Source organism: Amphiura filiformis, chromosome 2, assembly GCF_039555335.1.
Source record: "Amphiura filiformis chromosome 2, Afil_fr2py, whole genome shotgun sequence".
Classification (NCBI taxonomy): Eukaryota; Metazoa; Echinodermata; class Ophiuroidea; order Amphilepidida; family Amphiuridae; genus Amphiura; species Amphiura filiformis.
The window spans coordinates 41319497-41325583 of record NC_092629.1 but is presented as its reverse complement, the minus strand read 5'-3'; the positions used below and the strand labels follow the sequence as shown (position 1 = coordinate 41325583).

General features: G+C 39.6%; 1 long non-coding RNA gene across 1 annotated transcript; it reads right to left on the bottom strand.

Moving 5' to 3' along the window:
• Positions 1-863: 863 nt before the first annotated feature.
• LOC140136035 (uncharacterized) lies at positions 864-5156 on the bottom strand. The gene is made up of 3 exons (XR_011856605.1): positions 4878-5156; positions 2871-2963; positions 864-1169 (listed from the first exon to the last, which is right to left on the bottom strand). It is a non-coding gene; the product is annotated as an uncharacterized lncRNA (long non-coding RNA).
• Between the last annotated feature and the right edge of the window lie 931 nt (positions 5157-6087).

Sequence of the window (6087 nt, the reverse complement as noted above, 5' to 3'; positions counted from 1 at the left end):
TATGTAGGTCCTCGTTTGGAGGCATTTACAAACGCAGCCACCACCCCTATACTCGTTGTCTGACAACCGGGGTTGGGTGTCGACTGGGGACTTTTGTGTGTCAACTGGGAACTTTTATGGGCCAAACTCCTACCATTCGAGGACCTGTGTGTTTTTGTGTTTAGTACAACCGTGGACCTCACCCTACCCTTAAGAGTAGGTACCCAGTTGTAGTAATGCTTTTATCCCCCCCCCCCCCACACACACACCCTTTTCACAAAATAGTTGAGATTTGTATAGAGACCACTTGACATGTGACGCCATTGCCCGACAGTATGCGACATTATGGCAATTTCCATTGTTCTTTGCCCTGTGCGTAGGCCTACGCATCGTAGTTTGCTCAGGATACGTAGATTTTAAATATCCCACCACATTTCATATATAGTACAAGAAAGCCATTGAACAGTGAAGCGGTTCGTTCGAGCATATTGATAGACCAATCCCTCGCCTTTGTTGATAAACAATGATGTCAACATGTGACGTCATTGCCTGGCATGGCAGTATGCCCGCGAATTATGACAAATTCCATTGTTCTTTACCCTGCAGTGTGCGTACGCTTCGTACTTTGCTCAGGACACGTGCAATTTAAAATAAGAAAGCCATTGAACAGTGAAGCGGTTCGTTCGAGCATATCGATAGACCAATCCCTCGCATTTGTTGATAAACAATGATGTCAAGTGGTGTAATATCGTCAAATTTGTATTTTGTTCTGGCCTAGCAGTATGTGTATCTCGCAAATACGCTAAATCCTAAATCACGGAATCAAGTGAAATTTTGGGAATAAGCTTATTTCGTGGATATTCTACTGAAAATGTCATAAAAAGAGGATGGTAGGATCACGAAATACTCCTTTAAGATGTGATTATCGTGTTGATCAAGCGGGATTTTCAGATCCTGTAATTATTTTCTTCTCGCGAAGCTTCCATCTCAAAGTCAGTTAGGAGCTGCTAATCGAACCGTGAACACGACACAGTCCTCATTCATGGTATTCGTCAGGTAAGGCTTGACATCCATGTTGACCTCTGTCCAAGAACCGTCGAGGACCATGTCCTGAACCGCACATACAAACTTGTTATAAAAATCGTCCATTTTCATGTATTTCTTGGAGATGTTGAGGATGATATAGCCACCTACGTTGAAAGATAGAAATGAGGGGTTAGGAAAGGCGTGAATGGGGATTTGGCAATATGCCTATATCGGCATGTGTTTCATTTACTAATATTTAAAAAAATAAAATATTATCCATCATATTAATTTTGTACCCCGGGAATTTCATGTGCGCAAGATTTGAAGAAATTCTATATTTAAGGCGAGTCGGAGCCTTCGGATCATATTTTTCCAGTTTTGGTTATTTTGCTTAAGGGATCTGGAATCAGACATATCGAATTGCATTCTGAATACGAAGAATGTCTTTCTGATATCACATAATTTTCATTTTTGAAATTCACGATATAATACAAATTTTATGACAACTTATAAAAATTTGATATTTTTCACATTTTTGATATACTAGTATAACAGTCCTCGAAGTAACTTTTATAAACCTAATGATATATTCTTAAAGTGTATGTAGCTGGGAGGAAAAGCCGACGATCAATTGAAAATTTTGACCTTTCATATTGAAGATATGGACTTTTTCCCCCTAAAGACCTAATTTTTGTTGGTGTTTTGGGAAAAAAATTCCATATCTTCAATACGAAAGGTCAAAATTTTAAATTGATTGTCGGCTTTTCATCCCACCTACATACACTTTAAGTATAAATCATCAGATTTATAAAGTTTACTTCGAGTAGGCCTACTGTTAAATATCAAAAATATCAATTTTTAATCATTTGCCATAAAAAGTGTATTACATTGCGAATTTCAAAAAATCAAAATTATTTGATATCAGAAGGACATTCTTCGTATTCAGAATGCAATTCGATATGCCTGATGTGCTCTAATGTCCCACAATAAATACTGTCCAAACGTTCATATCACATCCCTTAAATAATAAAATGTTTATGTACCATGATAATAGGCCTACATACTATTTTTACAACGGGGAGTATTTTTCAGGTTTAACCCCTGTGAAGGTCAAATGGTGACTTAAAGCTCCAGAATGTCCCAAATAGGTATAAATATACTTTTCTGACAATGAGGAATAATTTGGTGACATTTTCAACAGCATTTGAGGAGTTTTGAATTTTGACTATAACCAGGTGCGCCCTCGCAAAATTTAAATTATGTATATTTAGAAAATGATATAATCTGAGACTGAATTGAAACGATTACTTTACGTCTGACGTCAATTCATGATGCAGTCATGTCTACAGTAGAATTCACCACGACCTTTGCAGGACTTAAACCCCATTAAAAGCTATTAAACCAAGATAATACTCATTGAAAACAGCTCAACTGATTAAATCAGATCTTCTCTAGTTAAATCCACACTACACATGTTTCTGTTTTACCTGTGCGGTATTGCAATGAACTGGTATTATAGTTTCAGTTGGGTAACCGATTATAACGCAAACATAAGGTAACAATACTATGTGAGCCTTTGTTCACGAAATGAGACAATAGTCTGCTTATTGTTAACCATGTAGCATTCTTGAAAATGAGAAACATAATGGTTGTTGACTTAACACGGTTTGGAATATCCTTCCTAAAACACAAAAGTGCGAATATTTCCAAACACCTAAATTAGCTAAAAATTTAGGACATGTTACAAAACTATATTTTCTAGAATTTCACAGAATATTTTAAATATTGGCCATTTATGAGTTTGTTTGACAGATTAAACGTCCGACGCACTAGTCTTTTAAAATTCAGTCTCCGACAACAATTACCTGGTTTCACCATTCGAGTGATTTCTGGTAGAATTTCATGAGTCAGATGGCCCGGTGCAAATCCACCACTGATCACCATGGCATCATAGGTTCCTGAACAAAACATATAACTGAGAGTTAACCAGTCTATCAATCAAAACACAGTACCGTAAACGTTCGCCTAATGGCGCTATGGGCTCTCTGGACATAACTGGAATTTTAAACACAAACCAAGAGTGCCCTCCCATAAAAATCCCACTATAGGAAATAAAGGCACTTACCTTTAATTCTTGTTGGGATTTTTAGAGGAGGGAGCTCTCTATTTGTACATGAAATTTACCCAAGGCAAAGGAGCTCAGGGGCGCCATTAGGCGAACGTTTACGGTATTGCTTCAATGCTGTGCCCTAACAGAAACGACTTTTTTTAATTGTACATGTAAGCAAAACTAAGTACACCCAACCTTAATCACATTAAATACTTAGAAATTTATTATTTGTTGGCTTTATCTATATAAATACATCTATATATGAGAGAAGTCAATGTGTCTGGTGGTGCTTTTTGCCGCGCTTCGAGGCATCAAGGTGGTATTTCGGATATAGATAGGTACGGGAGGTGCGCAGTTTACGAGGACCACCCGAGGTCAAAGGTCATCTGGGGAAATTTAAATGATTCCCACATGTGGATAACATGAAGCTGCACATAAATTGCATATAAATTTTTGGCCACTTGCCCAAGTTGTCAGACAACTCCTGAACACTGCAACTGAACACTGTAACGTCTTCCCAGCATTCATAGCTGAAAATTATTTCTAAATATTAAATGCATGTTTGAAATAAAATTAAGGTCATCTAAGATCAAAGGTCAACAACCTGAGGTCATCCAGTGTCCAAGGTTAGGGCCTATATACGAAGGTCTTCTGGCTAAATTCAAACTTCGCCCAATTGTGCGTAAACTTAGTGTGTGGAATCCTTCATAAGAGGGGAACAAATAGAAAATAAAATCAAGGTCATCCAGGGGGATACATGTTAAACTTTACCCGATGAGCTTAAACTTGGTGAAAGTAATTATCCATATCACGGGAGCATGAACAAATTCAAAATGAGATCACTCGAGGTCAAAGGTCATATGGGTTCAAACATTATGCCCAATTGGTATGCCCAATTGAACTTCAACGTGGTACTCAATATGATGGGAGCATGTCAAAAAGGTCGTCAGGAGTCAAACAGCATCAGGCTGCCGGTGCTCTCAGGCTACAAGGCCCTCACAGCTATGTGCACTAGTTATAAAAGAAAAGTTGACGCAGCGTGTCACCTCTAAAGTAAACATGGTAAACCCTAATCATCAGGGCCCCCTAATGTGTAAAAAGTTCAGTACGTTTTCTTTTTACCGTCGTCGTGGCGACCAGATTCTGGATGAATATGTAGATAGGCGGTCACTCGTATTTGGCGGTTCTCGGCTGTCGCGATTACCTGGCTGTTGCAATTTACAAACTGCGCAAGACGCTATACCCATACCACAGTTTATACTAATTTGACCTCAGATGACCCCAAAATGACCTTCCAAAAATGTGGCTTTAAATGATGACTGAACCCACCGCGTTTCATGCCCATACGACAGTTTATACTAATTTGACCTTAGATGACCCGTGGTAAACCCGAAATGACCTTCCAAAAAATAGGCTCTAAATGGTGACTGTACCCACCAAGTTTCATGCCTATCCGACATATTTCACTAATGACCTCAGATATCAACTGGTGACACCCGAAATAAGATTCCAAAAATTTGGCTCTGAATATTGACTGTACCCACCATCATGCCCATATGACAGTGTTTACTAATTTGACCTCAGATGACCCCTGGATGACCTTGGGTGACCTTGACCCACCAACCAAAACAAAGTTTTGCTGTCTAGGGTCAAGATGCACCAAGTTTAAGGATCGTGCGACCCCTAGTTTCCGAGAAAATAGGCGGACAGACAAGACAGACAGACAGATAGCCGTTGCGTATTATTTTATTACTTGTCTTACCGTCAGCTACGGCACTGGTTCCTTCAGCCAACACGAAGCTGTCAATCAGATTTTTGTAGACCTTTTTCGACGCTGCAACGTCTCTCAAACCTTGAGATGGCTCAAGGGCATCCTTATTTGTGAAGCCAAGCTTATGTAACTAAATAAAGGAAACCAATCAAAAAGTTTATATGAGACCCATCGTCAAGGAGCAGACGAAGAAGTAGTTATGAAGTTACACCGGGGTACGCCCGCCATGTCGAAGCAGGGGCGTAGCAGAGGATGATTTATTAAGTACTACCCAACACCACACTGGGTTAACTGTGCAGTAGGTGAGCAGTGTGAGTAACATGACACCACTGCTCTGCTATGCTGCATAGAAGTACACGGTTAAATTTGAATTATTTACAGTTATATTTGCATTAAAAACGCTGTGAACATGCTGGTCGATTTCACATTTTATGTTATCTACAGAAGGTGTGAATTATCCTTTAAACACACATCACTTTTGTTCTGAAATCGACCAAGTAAATGACACACACACACCCCCACCCCACACACAATTCTAAAACAACAACTTTTGCACAGAATTCAATGGGATTTGAAAAGTAAAGTGGCAGTTGAAACTCTAGTGATAACACTTTTGCAGTGCATGATGGGGCTTCCTTAAATCATCCTCTGGGGCGTAGCAAGCGGGTAGACAGGGTGAACAAAGTCCTTGGGCCCAAGAGGGCATGGCCGGGCAAAAGCTAAAATTAAGTTTGTTAGGGATATGGCTGAAAAGGATAATGTTAAACGGGCCCCACACTGCCCCTTGTCCATGTGCCCCGAAAGCTCTTGCTACGCTCCTGTGTCGAAGGTTCGTTACATGTCGATAATTCTCTAGGTTGAAAGCTTGCCGTGTATACGTCCAACTGGTATTTCCTATTTAGGCCTAAAAGAGAGTTTGCTATATCGAATATGAAATGTGGTTCGCTATGTCAAAGGATCGCTTTCTCAAAGATAAAGAAGGTTCGCTATGTCAAAGGGTTATGGCTAAGATTAGGCTTAGGGTTAGGTTCGACTAAGCGAACCTTATTTATTTCATGTCGGACCTTCGCTTCGACATAGCGAACCTTTTTTGTCGACATATATAGTGGTTCTTCGACATAGCGAACCTTATTTTGTCGAATTAGGGTATCTTCGACACAGCGAACGTTATTTCTTAGTCTATATAAAGCGGACCTTCGAC